Source organism: Ammodytes marinus (assembly GCF_949987685.1).
Source record: "Ammodytes marinus genome assembly, chromosome: 4".
Taxonomy (NCBI): domain Eukaryota; kingdom Metazoa; phylum Chordata; class Actinopteri; order Uranoscopiformes; family Ammodytidae; genus Ammodytes; species Ammodytes marinus.
The window spans coordinates 12,935,565-12,951,319 of NC_137233.1; the positions used below are offsets into that span (position 1 = coordinate 12,935,565).

A 15,755-nucleotide genomic window follows, 5' to 3' on the forward strand; every position below is an offset into this window, starting at 1 on the left:
GGCCTTTTTTGGCCTCTCCCTAAAAAATTTGGTTTTGACATCTACCCCCCTCCTATCTACATGGGCGTGCATGCACCGCCCTGCTCATTTACTCTATACCTACCTATATGGGCATGGCACACGCCCAGCTGTCAGTTTTGTTTACTTTTGGCCAATGCAGCATGGAGATCGATGTTACCATGTTTACCTTCATTTCTACAGCAAATATCAGCACACTTATCACTTCTAAACCAAAAGCTTTACAACTGAACCTGGTCAGGCAGGAGTCTGAGCTGAAAACTGTGAAAATTGCATCAAGATTTCTGGTTTCCCTGACATTATTCTCAGGTAAATACAGTTTAAATATGTCACAGTCAGTAACAGAATATGAGCTAAGTATTTATGAATAAACTCTCTAAACTTGTAACATACAACGTTTTATGTATGTCTCTACAGGATAAACTGGGGAATGATCTACAACCCAGTGGAGTGAAAAAGCTTTGGTTGTGAAGCCATGCTGTAAATGTACAATAACGTGGCAGGAAAGGAATGTATCATGTCAAGATCCACTGGAAAGACATTGGCCGCGTTTCCCAGAATCGATCGTTCTTTGGGGCCAAAGAAGGGTCGAAAGAAGGGTTCACCAAAGAACGAGCGTTAAGATACGGGTGTTTCCCAGATGCCATCTTAAGTGCCTTCTTTGGAGAACGCGTAAGAAGAAGCGAAAGAAGCTCTTTGGTGGGAGCTGTCCACCGCGGTCGTGCTGAAACTGAATAAATCGATGCCAGGCGAATCGATCACCCACCTCTTTATCAGCGCATAAGTCACACACAGCGCCCCGTGGTCTCCCCCACACAGGTGGAATTAGGCTACGCATGTAGGCTAACGTGTGTGTGGGTGCGGGTGTGTGTGGCAACAAGTGTATCAAAGTAGTAATCAAGCCCATTAGCGCATATATACCCCGTGGATATAGGCACACACATGTGATGTGAGAATGGAAGAAAGCGGCAGCAAAATAAACAAGCGGGCACCGTCGTTTACCGCGGAGGAGTTGGGCGTCTTAGTGGACGAGGTCTGGCAGCACCGGGCAGTTTTATTCGGGGGAACAAGGGGCAAAAAGAACATCACGGTGAAGAACCGTGTTAGGCAGGCCATAGCCGAAAATATGTCCCCCTCCAGCCCATGTGGCCTGCGTGACTGGCGTGCTGTGAGGAAGAAGTGGCAGGAGTTCCAGAACCAAACAAAAAGGAAGAGTGAGAAGGTTTCACTATTCAATCTCCCTTCGTTGCAGGTGATGCAGACGCAGTAAAGACAGCACGGAGTAACCCCTCCCCCATATGGTTTCAATAAACTATTTTGGTTTCTTTTCAACCATGTATTGTGTGGATCATTTTGCATTGAAATGAGAGTGTCAAATCTAGCAACAAAAAGTCCCAGGCAATTTGTAATGTATCTAAGCGTAGGTTAATGACGTGTGCGTATTGTGCGCCCTTTCAACAGCATTCCAGTGCCAGACTTTCAGGTAAAGCACCCGGACACTGCAGCAATAATCATAGTGTGCAGGACGTTACATGTAGCCTACATCTGCTGGTTCTGTTTATTTATTTCAGCCTTCAGGCCTGAGAGTTGATATGGGTGATGTGTGGTGGTTGTGGGTTTATGGTTTAGTGCTTGGTGACTGGTGGTGAAGAGGTAGGGGCTGCGGGTTGTTGGACCGGGCTGAAGGCAAAATTGCAGCGGGTTGCTCTGGATGTGTGGAGACACCAGAGAGATCAGCCGTTGGATCTCCGCACGGGGCAGCCGGTACTTTGCCTGGACGGCCCGGTCTGATAGCACGTCCAGTGGGGAGAAGTGCCGACGCACGTATGCATTTATGTAAACCGTCTGGCTTCGCGCACGGCGAGGCTGTTGGTTCGCAGCGAGAAGGTGTTGTATTGCAGCCATGGTTTCTCACACGCGCAGACTTTGGCAACGCCTTTAGCAGGTGGAGCCGCTCTGAATGAGGTTCAGCTGAGTTCAATTAAATCTGTTTCTTTGATATCTGTGAAATGCTGTTGTTGAAGGGTTGTTGATGTTTTTTTTGTATGTGTAGTAGTACTATAAACTCACATGTGTGTGGAAAACGTAAACGTCTAATTCATTAAAACATTGTTTTTCTCTACTATTAGTCTATGTTTCTTGCGCCAGTGGTCCGCATTGAGCATTGTTTTATTATTTCGAAAAGTGGAGGAAATAAATTTCCCTGACGCGGCATGATCACTGACGATTTGGTCGCTAAGAAAGGTTGAAAGAGTGGGTCAGCTCCGTCTTTCAGTTCCATCTTAGTGAAAGTACTACTTTCGCTAAGAACGAATCTGGGAAACGCATTCTTCTTTCACAGCGTTCTTAAGAGCGCTCCAAAGTAGTACTTTGCCCAAAGAGGCTCTTAACGATTCTGGGAAACGCGGCCATTATCTTTTGTAAAAAAAAAATATATAGAAACAATTACAGTCAGAGCTGCAAATTATCTGACATCCTTTCAATATCTAGTAGGTAATGTATCATTTGTATTGTGATCACTCATTTATAATAAAGTTTTACTGTTAAAACATGTATTGTGTTGCTTACTGTCACTGTTTGCTTCGTGTAGTAAAGGATTACTTGAAACTCACATTTTCATAGTCAGGATGTTGGACTAGTTTTCAGACCGATCTACATGCATTGACTTATACGTTTTTTAATTCAACCCTTTATCTCTCTGAAGATTTTTTCTTTGAAACAGTATCATTACATTTTAAAATGACCAAAACCATACTTAAAAATAAAGCAGTTTATTCATAGCCAGTGAAATGGAAATATAAAGTGTACATAATTCAAACAGAAGCAAAGCCATATTGTATGTAACTGTCCAGTTGTTGCTGGTGGGCCCTGAAGAAGACCACCTGTTCCACCCAGTGAACAGTCCACTGATGGAACAGATAGTGTGACGGTCCTTGTGGGTCAACGCTCCGTCAGGTCACCCAGATAGCTGTAAAACATGGCACATTCAATGTTACATCATGTGTAGCCTACATACATGATACATCTGTAGTTATGGCAAAGCTACAAACTAATGAAAATATATTTTTTCTTCCATTATTAAATAAGATGGGCCACTAATAAGTTCAGTATAGCCCTTGCTCAAGAAGAAACGAGTTCTGAGTGATACTGTGTGCTTTTTGAAATATAATGGACAGGAAACAAACAGCAGCAGAGGCAACTTACAGTAGGCTATTCCTGTCTATTATATGACACTGGAGATGTAATAGGCCTACTGCTGCATGTACCACGCTGCTTGCATAACTACACACTGTCAACAACAAACAAATACTCTTCAGTTTCCAACACACCATACAGTTTCACCGTCTGTTTTCACACAGGGGCTGTCACGGACAGACTCACAGATCTATCCGTTAGCATAAAAGCTAACGGGCGCTAACGCTAACGCTAACTACTTAACCCAGAGACATTCTCTCGTTTCAGTCGGCGTTGGTTATTATAGGAGGGATAAATTAAAGCACATTACACACATTGAACTCATAAACGGACAGATTTGTTTTTAAATAGGACTACTTACATTTCCAGAGGAGAGATGGTGTCTCTCTGTCTTCCAGGCACAATCTCCTCCACACTCCAGTATAACAGCAGATCACACTAGATTGCCAACCTTTGCTGGGCATAGCCAAACAAAAAATGAAGTAAATCCATTCAGCCCCGGTCTGCTTCGAGGCTGGGGTGTGATGGTAGCTTGAGGATGAGCTAACACTGCAGCTTGCTTCTCCTCTGTTGTTGCATGAGCGAGTGGAGGCTCAGCTGTGTGTGGTTACCATGCGTCTTGATTTGCCAATCAACTACCGAGTTTCTGGTAAGCTTTCCCGTGGGAGTATTTATGATAATGAAAACCGACCGGTTACGTCACCAGTCTGTGTTTTATTTATTTATTTATTTATTTATTTGCACACACTCAACAAATACATTAACACATGTTTCTAAAAAAGCATCCCTGAAGAAACTGACACATTTGTTTTTTTGAAGCTTGTGTGTGCTGGTAGAGACCCCAATAACCTAAAAGGGTGCCCAAACACCTGCAATGTTTTGTTTTTCATAATATGTCCCCTTTAACACAAATAAACCGCTTACATCACCTTAAGCTCCAATGGAAATAAGGTAGCACTTGTTGTATCTGCCCTTATGACACATTCTAAATGTTGAATGGAAACAAGCCCATATGCTTCACACTCCTCCATATACAAGTCATCTGTGTCCAAGACACTGGCAAAACCAAACTAAGAAAATGGTATTGCTTGTATTGTCACAATATTTAATTAACACATATTTGGTTTGATAGTGAGTATTCACCAGACAGTGTATGTTGGATCAGATCAAAGTGCTCTATGCGCCGATATTCACGGTAATGATAAAAACAATACTCAAATAGTAAAACAGTGTAACTTACTGATAAATATTGTATTATGTTTGATCAAAATTGAAGATCAGTGGTACAGAAGAATAAGCAATATCAAGATTTGGCTACAAAGACGAAGTTTGTGGATGGGATCAATTCATTGTTGGCATTGGTCTTTTCATGGGATTTGTGCATACCAAGAACAATATAAAATATTGCCATCCTATAATCCTAGAAAGGACTTGAATCTCCAACGTATAACACATTATGTCATTTGTTTGTTTACGGGTGTTTAATAACCCCCTTTTGGAAGTACATAATCACAATCTATCCAAATGAATAAGCAAGGAAGTAAACACATCCATAAACCACTAAATAAATAATTATTTTGCTTCTTTGATGCGCCAGAAGAACTTCACAGTGTGTTGAAGCTGGGGCCAATGCTAAGACTCTTCAGCCTTGTCTGGAAGATGCTCAGATCCACTCATAATCGCTAAGCAATCACTTTCTTGTTTGATCCTTCTGTGACTGTTGTATCAAGGAATTTTTTCAAGGCATGTTGGAAATTTGAAGAGCTACAGTCGGAGCGATTATTTCACCTTAAAAGTCTTCCTCAGATGCCATTGTTGATCAAATACATTGTAAATTATAAATATAAGTGAACACTTTGGGATTTATATAATCATTTATCATCTTACTGTTTTATTATAACACATTTGATAGTATATGTTCCAATATGAGCATGATATAACATTAAAATACTTTTAACCATAAAAACTGTGTGTGGCTTGTAACACTTTTGTGTTTAAGATGTGCTATACCCTTATGAACACAGGTGGAGTCAGCGACTCTCAATAATTATTGTTGTGCAAATTACTTTATTGGCAACATCAGTGTTAATACACAACCAATGTTGCTAGCTACTGTAGCCCCCCTTTGTTCACATACCCTTTCTTTACAGAGCCTAGGCTGTGCATTTGAACCAGTTATTTTTTCAGTGCACGGACAGTACAGGAAGGTAGTGTGAGGATTTTGACAAAAAAGAGATTTTGACATCAAGAGTTCTCCAGAATCACTGACTCCACCTTTAAACGTAAAGATGGAAAGGTGTTATGTAACTATTTGAATGGACTGTATTTACCCCTATTGTCATGGAGAGAAAATGAGTCTGTAGGGGAACACCAAATGATCTTTTTCAGTATAATCATTTGTTGAATTACCTAATTAATTAGACACAGGGTATGCTTTTGATAGATACCTGGGGATCTCTGGGAGACACAGTGGCAATGTGGAGGCATTATTCAATGTTAGCAGCTCGGAAACAAAATATCCCATTGTCATCACAGTCAATGCCATTAGCAGCACAGGCTCTCAGACGAGCACGGCAGTGATCAGTCCCTTTGTTGCTATTAGCATTTGAGGATAAAAGGGGACTCATACTTTAGTTTGCTGACATGAAGTGTGTAATTATCATTCCATGTATAACAGGCTGCTTATTTGCCCTAGCGGCATCCTCAAAGGGGATGGTTGCGGTGCAGTGATCCATATCGCCTTATCTCCCATTCCCCTTGGGGCACCACATTCAGCATGGAGCAGCAGGCTAATAAAGATGACAGAGGTTTGTGCCACTGTTTAAAGGGGCAGACCACACTTGTATACCTACAAAAGAGGGTGTAGAAAACCTCTTCGAGTTGAAATGTAATAAAAATGAGTTCTAATGTGTTTTCAGATAAGTCAGTTAGCTGAGATAGGAAAGTCGCTCACAGACGGGGCGGTACAGACACAACTGATATGTTTTGAGTTGATATAACATATGTGAAAGAGCTCACTTTTGCTCTCTCCTCTCAATAAAATACATTTCTGTTGAGGATACAAAACAGTACAACAAGGCAGTTATTACTTGAGCTGTTGATTGCTAAATGTATTATCACTAGACTGCATGTGCCTCGGACCAACTTGACACACACCGTTCTTTTACAAAAAATTAAAAAACGTCACACAAATGAATAAAATGAAAAAATAAACAACAGATAGTTTGATCAACAGAGGTGGAGACAAAATATTTTGCAGAATCTATTTGACTTACTTATGTCTATGCTTAAACGTCTAAAGCAACATTTTCCACAACTTCTTTCCCCCAGTTAAGACCATTTAAAGTGTTTAAGGCTGTTTTCAAAGGTCACATCAGTGTAGAGTTATTCCTTCTGATAGACGTATATTCAGGGGTTGAACCTAAGTGCAGAGGAGAGATATAGAGAGGGAACTGCTCATTCAGTCCTTTTAATGATGTTCCAGTCAAACAGGGACTCTAGAGCAAAACAGGAGCATGGTAGCTAAATACTCACAGGGCATAAGCTGTCATAACAGACACAACCAAACAATTTTCACACTCTAAACTCTCAATTAGAAAAAAAGCTTGAGAGTTGGCTACAGACAGTAACAGAAAAAAAGTGTACAATTGTGAAACAAGTATAGGCTAATTTTCCCCCGGGTGATACATTATCCTGTGGGGAGATTCAGGGAATGCTTGAAGTAATGTGACCATGCATTGGGAGCCACAGCTGGATAAGCCCAACGGACAGAGGTTAGGAAAGCCCTTTGACACAAAGAGATTTGTCTGCGATGTTTCCATTTTACTAAGACACGTTGGTGATGCATGTAGCCAGGGATTTATGCATTAAGACAAATAAATAAGTGTAAATTACTTTTTTTTCCGGAGTGAGTGTTGCAGAAAATGTACTTTTCCCCTTCATAATGTCTCTTATAAAAAAAAACTCTTTGCTCATAAATATAAATCCCAGGGCAAATTATTTTCAAAAACACTAACACTAAACATAAATGTTAGCAGTTTATACAGTTACTTAAAGGTACTCATACTTCAGAAAAGAAGGACAAATATTGCTCTTGACGTTCAAAGAAATGATGTCTGCACAGCCACATTTTCAAATGAAAAGTCTCATTTTCATAAATGGCACTTTTAAACAGACAGAGAGACAGGCAGACTAACAGACATATGTTGTATACGTTGAGATAATATATGCATTACCCTGCACATATTGTCACACATAGGTCTAAACTCTGCATAAGTTAGACAAGGGTTTTTTTGAACCAAGGCTATTACACTTGGGGATTGAACAGCAGGGAGTTAGAAACCCAAAAACTCCACAGGAGTGTGCTGTGCGAACACACTCAGCACACTCTCTTCTGTACTCACAGATTCCAGTTGCCCAGGCAACCCTGTCTTGAAGATTTTAAACTTGGATTTAACACATGACGCCTCCTGTGTCTCTCCACAGTCAAGAAACAGGATTACTGATGGGAAAAATGCTCCACTTTTCGGTTGAGAGTCCGGTAACATGTCTTTGCAACCATATTTGGAGGCAACATATGGCCAGAAAAAGACACAAGTAAATCCAGTGACACATTGCCCCCAGGTAATGCACTCCTATATTTCTTGGCAGACTGTGATAAGAGATAAGTAATTTGCATAGCTGTTATATTGTGCTTTGAAACTGTTGACAGCTTCAATGGGATTTGTCAAAATGTGGGCCACAAGTAAATATGAAAAACGCCAGAGGCAATGTAGGAGTTGGGGGTATCAGAATAACATTTGTGCAGAGTTTGTGTGGGCACCAGTGTATCACTATTATCCCAGAATAACTTCCTCGTTGTGACTTTGACTGTGAGATTGTAGGCAGGTCAGTGTTTGTGAGCAGGGGTATTTTCATATTTCCAAATATAATCATCATGTTCTCCTTCAAGCAATAAGGCAGCTGGGCTCTGTCCAAACACAGCTGGCAAACACTTTAGTACACGTGTACAGCACTTCTGTACTGTTAAGATAATGGCAAAATGGGGATGCATGCAGCATTTGGATATATGAGAACCTTCAGAAAGTCCCCCAAAGGGCTGACTTCTGTTCATGAAGTGTGAACAATGGGTGTAAGTGTGAACATCAATTTGAAAAAAATAAAACTTCCTTTAAATCATATAATGTACATAGTACATCAAGTAGAAACACATTAGTTACATTAGCTGAAATCAGTAGAATGAATGCATTCAAAAGACACCAGCCTTCCATTCTTGATGGATTTCTCAAAAAGGAAAACAACAGCCATTGGCACACAAGGCAGCCTCTCCGTCTGATGCTGCGTTCCAGGCAAAATAGGAAAACAGGTCACTTTTTCCAAAACTACAGGTATAGCAAACATCAATGGTTAAAAAAATAATGAATGTCACTTGTTACTATACATAGCCTACTTGCTATGTTACTATATATCTGTATACAATTACCTAATGCTGCATAGGTGCAGTATGTTACAAAGCTAACTGTTAGACTTGTTGTGCACTGAATAGATGTGCAGGCAGATGGCGTCATTAAAATGTGACAAGCTCTCAATGGTATTCAGCTGCTGATTGAGATTTACGACTGTCTTTGGTTATTGTCCTTTCTAGACATTATAAACTATTGATTTGTTATTGTTCCAACAGAAATACCAACACACCCACACGAGGGGGAAAGCAATCCAGCAGCACATATTTTTCACACTAAAAGCCCTCAATGACAACATAGTCATTGAAACCTTTTCTACCACATCTAATACATGTATGTAACTATTCTGTATACCTAGCTACTGTATATACCTCTTGAATCACAATCATGATTTTCGGAATATGGTTAGCGAGCTATTTAAAAGCACAAAGGGGGGGCAGCATTCCATAAGCTTATTTGAAATCACAGTGCTTGTATTTTTCCTTCAAATTGTATTAATACTTGAGAAATCATTGAGGGGGGGGGTCGTCATTTCAAATGACATCGAGCTGATTTGTGCTGAAAAAAAACATACTTAATATGGACGGATTGGTTTACTATAACTTGTTTGGATGTATTACCATTACAATCCACATAGTATATTAAATTATACTTCAAATAGTATACAGCTTACGTAAATAAGTACATAATCAGAACATGTTCATAAAAAAGTATGTAATATGTTGCACTATTCTAAACTGAAGAACAGTGGATATTTTTTGCACGGCTTGTCTGGGAATTCAAAGTAGAAATCTCAAAATAAGAATCACTCATATTTATTATATTGGAAAAACAAGAAGAGATTTTTTTTTTCAAAATATGGAAATACGATCCTTGTATTTTCTGTCTGGCTTATGCTCCCAATAACACACAAGGATGATTTTGCGAATTTTTAACATGATGAACAAAATGTCTCTGGAATGCAATACTTATTTTTTTCTGTTGTTCTTGCACTGCAAGGAATGGGCACGAGGGTGTTTAATTCAGTAGAGAGTGGAGGTGACTATGGCTCAGGTGGTAGAGCGGGTTGGCCAATGATCAAAAGATTGGCAGTTCGATTCCCACCATGCCACTTGTATCATGGTTGTTTTGCCCTTGGGCAAGACACTTCACCCACCTTGCCTCATGTGAATGTCAATAGTAAGCCTGCTATGGGTGTATGAATGTGTGTGTGAATGGTAACGTGTAAATGGGAACAGGTCTCCCTTGGAAAAGAGTCTCCGGTCTCAATGAGATTTACGTGTATGAATAAAGGTTAAAAATAAAAATGCAGGTGAGTTTGAATGGGCATCATGAAATGGACAGAGGCTGACACAGTTGAATGATGAGCAGAGTACCATGGAACCAGCCCAGCTAGTGGAAAGGCCAATGGTAAATGAGGTGAAGTGTTTCAGGGAGGATATTTGTGTAGGTGAGAGAGAAGATACCAGGAGAGATAAGACAGGGAGGAGAGAGAGCAATTGTATGCGAGGCAGAGTGAGAGAGGACGGACCACAGTCGAGAAAAGACAGTTGTTCCAGTGATTAAATAAAGTGTACAGTGCAGATCGGCACTCAACAGGCAAGCTAGCAGACTTATCCACCCCTGCCAACATGGCGTACCTAGGCCCCCACAGTCTGTCTCGTATGTATATATGCATTAGGCTGACATAAAATAAAAGGAGCACAGCATGAGATGAGCGTGTGTGCATGTGTTAGAGGAGCGGTCTCTGAGCTCCTTGCACGCACCGCCATGCTGATGTTCTCCTCCCAAACAGGCAGCACATTAGCACCGCCCTATCAAACGCTCCATCATTACTACTTGGTAAGCCATTAAAGCATAATAGACCGCTTGATGGTATTACATATCCATAGTGCTTAATCCATGCCTGCCAGTATTCACCACTCACTAAAACAAAAACGTCATGCGGCTTGTAGAGCAATATTCTACACACTTGAGAGGCTTTAATTTCTTTGCTCTTGAAGCACTGGCTGTTGAGCAAAACGGCATCCATTACCCAGAACTGCTCTCACACCTTCACTCTCTGTCTGCTAATATTGTGTCATCTTGAATAAACACAAATGAGAAGTGCATGATAGGGGGATCCTGTGATTGTTATTGTAGGTGAGGGTAGGAGTCATGTAAACAGGAGGGTTTGAAATTGCTTCATTTGTTTATTTATTTATTTTTTCTTGAAACTACTTTTGGTATATTGTATATGTTAGCGTTAACTATTTTGTTTATCCCCCCGCTATAACTTTAACGATGCATCTCCATGAATCAAGTAGTAGACCTTGTAGAGTGTGTGAGTTGTGTTACACTGGCCAGAATCAATTGAAAATGTTATATCACATCACGTATTATTTCCAGTTGCTCTCTGGGATACCAATTGTTATTAATGTTCTGTGGCAGCTCCTCACGACCCGAGTTCAAATGTATACATGACTTTCTTTTATAATCTTGATCACTCATGATTTGATTTCCTAGTCCAAGATAATTGCTTAGAAAATGGAAATAACATGTGGGTGATGTGGAACTGATGACATGTTTTCTACATCTGCAACAGAAAATGACACATTGTCGTAGGGTCGGAGAGACCTCGACCAATAAAAATGGATTTTCACCTGCTTTATACCTGTGAAAGGCCATGACAGTACTTTTTAAACATCAATACGCCTCTAAAGGGAACAATAATTACTGGGAACCTTTGGGTTTTGGAAAGAAGAAGAAGAAAAATACATTTGAGGAAAAGAAAATTATTCATTTCTCAATTATATTCAGTATGTTTTTAAGTTTCTGTAAGATCCCAAACAATCAGGGAGTGTCGCCAGTGTCAACAAAACAAAAGGGTTAATTTAATCAAGAGGTAATTAGGACTTTATGAAAAAGGGCTCAGCTAAGCCAAATAACAATGGAAGGTACACAAAAAAAACATTCAGGCTTGCTACCGAAGAGTTTTTAGCATTAGGTGTGTTTAATTACCTATAAAAGGTATAACATAACATTTTCAAATTAAATGGGTTAAGTTAAAATCTTGATAAAGGACTACACTGCATTACCGTAAAACATGTAGCTTACAGTCCCCCAGAATAACATATCCATGATTTTGTGGAATAACAAAAGTATACAATTCTATAAAATAATAATAAACCGTGGAGTAACTCATATCAAATCCATTACTTAATCTCCCTTAGTTTTATATATACTGTTGTGAAGAATTCAAATGGACATAGCTTGAAAGGCTCTGTAATGTAATCAGGTTCATCTTAAATACATCCTATACATCATGCTAACTCTGACTGCAGCCTGGACGTGTTATGCATTCAAACATCTTCAAACAGAATACGTCAGGATCCAGCACCACAAATGAGCACTTGTGCTGAAATATTCAGTTTCTTCAGCCCTTCTGTCCCTGACTGTCAAAGGTTCGGTTAGATAGGAGGATTCCCCAGGTGAGTATCAACCTCAGTTCCATTTGAACAGGAAGGAAAATGAGAAGTCAACAGTATTTAGTCAAATAAAAGGCAGAGATTAAAGAAACTTTGGCAGCCAAGTGCGGGTAATTGATTTAGTATTCATCAACGGTTGTGCTGAGCGTTGGCCACCGGAGAGACGGGGCCGATTTCTGTTACAACCTTTTTTTTTTGCTTTCCTCGTGAGAACGCTTAATATGAGCAGCTTTATCTTCAGAGCGGTAATTTAAACTACAGCTATCAATAGACACCACAGAAAATCTGACAGAATAGAAGCAAAACAACGCTCTCCAATCCCTCCCTGATTAAATGAAATTGTCACCGCAATAAAAGTGATCTATGATACTAAGGTAAATGTGTAAAGTGCCATAAATCTCTTTTTGTCCTACCTTGAAAGGTCAGCATTTGCTAAGATGAGTCCAGAGACAGAGTTTTATTTCACAATAATAAAAAGTGAGAAAGCAGACGCCACTCTACAGACAGTGTTCCTGCCTAGGCAATAAACCGCTGCTGGCTCATTAATGAACAGTGTTCTAAAGCATAGGGTGTATGGGTGAAACCAAGGTGAATGTCACCATGAGTGTTGTATTGCACACCTGCAATTACCGAATAATGTTGAAGAAATCAAGGAAGAATTCACAAGTAATAATTGCACACTGGCTCAGGTGGTTAAGCGGGTTGGCCAACGATCCAAGGGTTGGTGGTTCGATCCCCGCCCGGGCTAATGTGTCATGGTTGTTGTGTCCTTGGGCAAGACACTTCACCAACCTTGCCTTGTGTGAATGTGTTTGATTGCCGTATGTTTGAGGTGGTGGTCGGAGGGGCTGTTGGCGCTGAATGGCAGCCACGCTTCCGTCAGTCTGCCCCAGGGCAGCTGCGGCTACTATCGTAGTTTACCACCACCGGTATGACTGTGTGTGAATGAATGGAACCTGGATTCCTGTAAAGCGCTTTGAGTCACAGAGAAATAAAGCGCTATATAAATCCAATCCATTATTATTATTATCACACAGGCATAAGCCATGGTTGATTGATCATGTACCCAAGATGATGCGGTGCCATTATTGTACTAAGGGCCAATTTACATTACGTAAAGTGAATATCCAATCAATACAATAGGACAGAAATAAATCCTTTATTTAGGGCTCATCATTTTCACTTGTTGTTGATTGAGGCAACTTGTTTTGGTCTTCAACTGGTGAAATTAGTTGATAATGACCCAAATAAAGGGTTTCCCCCGTTATCAGCCTTTAACGTGGTTGGTTATCCTTACTTCAAATTGAATTTACCTGCATCTTTGCACAATGAAGTCACACAATTTTGTTCTGGATATGTTTCAGTCCCAGTAATTAGTTAGTTAAGTTATGATGGGACAGTTACACCAACACAATTGCAGGTTTGACCTTATTTCACAGCAGTGGCCTGTACCAATGTATTGCGTGTGTTGATCAAATCTCCACATTAGCCATTTCGTTGATCAAAATTATTTCATTTATAAATTGTACAGCAATGTATTCCATGTATGGCTCTCTTCGCTTAATTTCAATTGATAAAATGCCAGGATCGACCTTAACCACATGACTTTGTCTCTTGGACTGTTGGTCTACTATTGCCTGAGCCTTTGTGTGGTTCATTATTCAGTGTGTTTCATGTTAAATCTATACACTTCTATTCCAGATGACTGACATCTACCCTGGAAATTAAACTCATTATTTTTTCAGTGCACTGTTTATCTTATGAGTAATGGTTGTTAACACCCAAATCATGATGATCTGTACTGCATCTTAGCTTGACATACCTCATGCTCATTAGTATTGTTTCTCATTGCAGAGACCTAACGTCATAACATAACACACTGTACCATTCTTCCACCCTGAATGAGGGATGGTTCATCAGCTTGTGAAGAGATGACCAATCAATATGCTGCATGTGTTTTTTACAGAACAAGGCATGACTAACCACTAGCTACACGTTCAACTCATTGATGGGGAAATCAGACTTTTAGGGCCTAACATACTATTTACTATTTAGATTTGTAATAAGATTATTTAATAAATAAACAAAAAAAAACAGTATGTCAGTATTAGAATGTATTGTCCAAGATGGTTACTCTGATTCAGATCAGACCATATTGTTATGGAGGAATTGTGCATACATCTTGGTCATTGCAAAAGGTTCCCTTTATGTTTACCCAACAGTGTAATAGTGAATTGGATTACTGGTTGTTCTTTTTTTCTTTAAGGATCCTTTGTAATTTCCCTTCCCCTTCACTATTCTTTGTAAGTTAATACTCACTTGTCCCTGTGGGTGAATTTCTGTAGTACTGGTGATTTAGTGATTGCACTTAGTCCCAAAAAGTTGGGAGACGGGCATGAGACATATTATTAAAAAAAAAGAAAAGGAGAAATCTATTAAAATCAATGCAGCAGAGGCAGATATATCCTGACTGACTTTTATTCTAATGTGGGTCAAGCTCCAGAGACGCTGGATGTTACATTTCCCATTATGCAACTCAATAGTGCCTTCTGCCTAATAGCATCATCAGGGTTATTTTAATGACTTTAGAAGCTTCCTTTAGTCTATGTCCAGAAATACACACAAAATCAAACACATACACAACAGATATTGGCTGTATATTCTCATGATAAATACATTGTACTTCATGTGCAATGTTGTCGGAGTGTCAAGCCACAAACTGTATGTTGTTCAGGAACGTTTTCATCAGAAAAGCAAACCTTCCAATGCATTTTTCCCATTGCCGTTCACTTGTCACTTGTATATTTAAGAAACCCATCATTAACTGTATTAGTTTATATCAGAAGGTTGATGGCCGACAGAAGACAGATCATGAATGCTTTTTCTTTTGGATAGCCAAATTGATTGAAGGCATTTCACGCTCTACAATTTGTAAAACATTAATCAAATCTAATCACCACTCAGAATGGTCACTAATAATTTGATGAAACCTCAGCCTCTTTTACAAAACAAATCTGTACATTTTTCAAGCTTTATTGGAGAGTTTGTTTTTTTGCAGAACGAAACGGTCAGTCAAAGGTGTGCAGGAGGCAGCTGTTTACTGCTTTGCAATTCAAGTGCTTATCAATGATTCCCTTGAAGTGAAACACATATATGTTCTGTGTGGACCGTAAGATTTTGCAGGTTTGTTGTTTACTGTCATACTGATCCTGCCAGTTGTATGGACCACAATAAACTCCATCTTGGAAATGCAATAGACTTTTGTTTTACTTTGTTTCCTCCTTCCAACAGCACTCTAATTGGGATCACTTAGCCAGTGTAATTCACCAACTGGGATTTTAATAACTGTTGAGTCGCCAGCTGCAAACCATTAAAAAATGATTATGATGACCAGCAGATTGAGAAATCCGATTCCCAAGCAATAGACGGTGAAGCCTCCCCTACAGCTGACCCAAATAATAGCTTGTTTCCTAACAATTGTAGTGTGACATTGTTTCGGAGTTCCTCCTATCACAGCCATAAACCTGTGATATGACCGTTGGCACTGACCTCCTCAGATGCCGAAAGTGTAGAGATGGATGTCTAGAGAGAGCATGGAGTGCTTACTGGCATT

The 15,755-nt window shown here is 39.8% G+C and overlaps 1 protein-coding gene across 2 annotated transcripts in view; it reads right to left on the reverse strand.

The window, feature by feature from the left end:
* igsf21a (immunoglobin superfamily, member 21a) overlaps positions 1-15,755 on the reverse strand; it is a 180,409-nt gene that overhangs the window by 108,591 nt on the left and 56,063 nt on the right. The window lies entirely within an intron of this gene.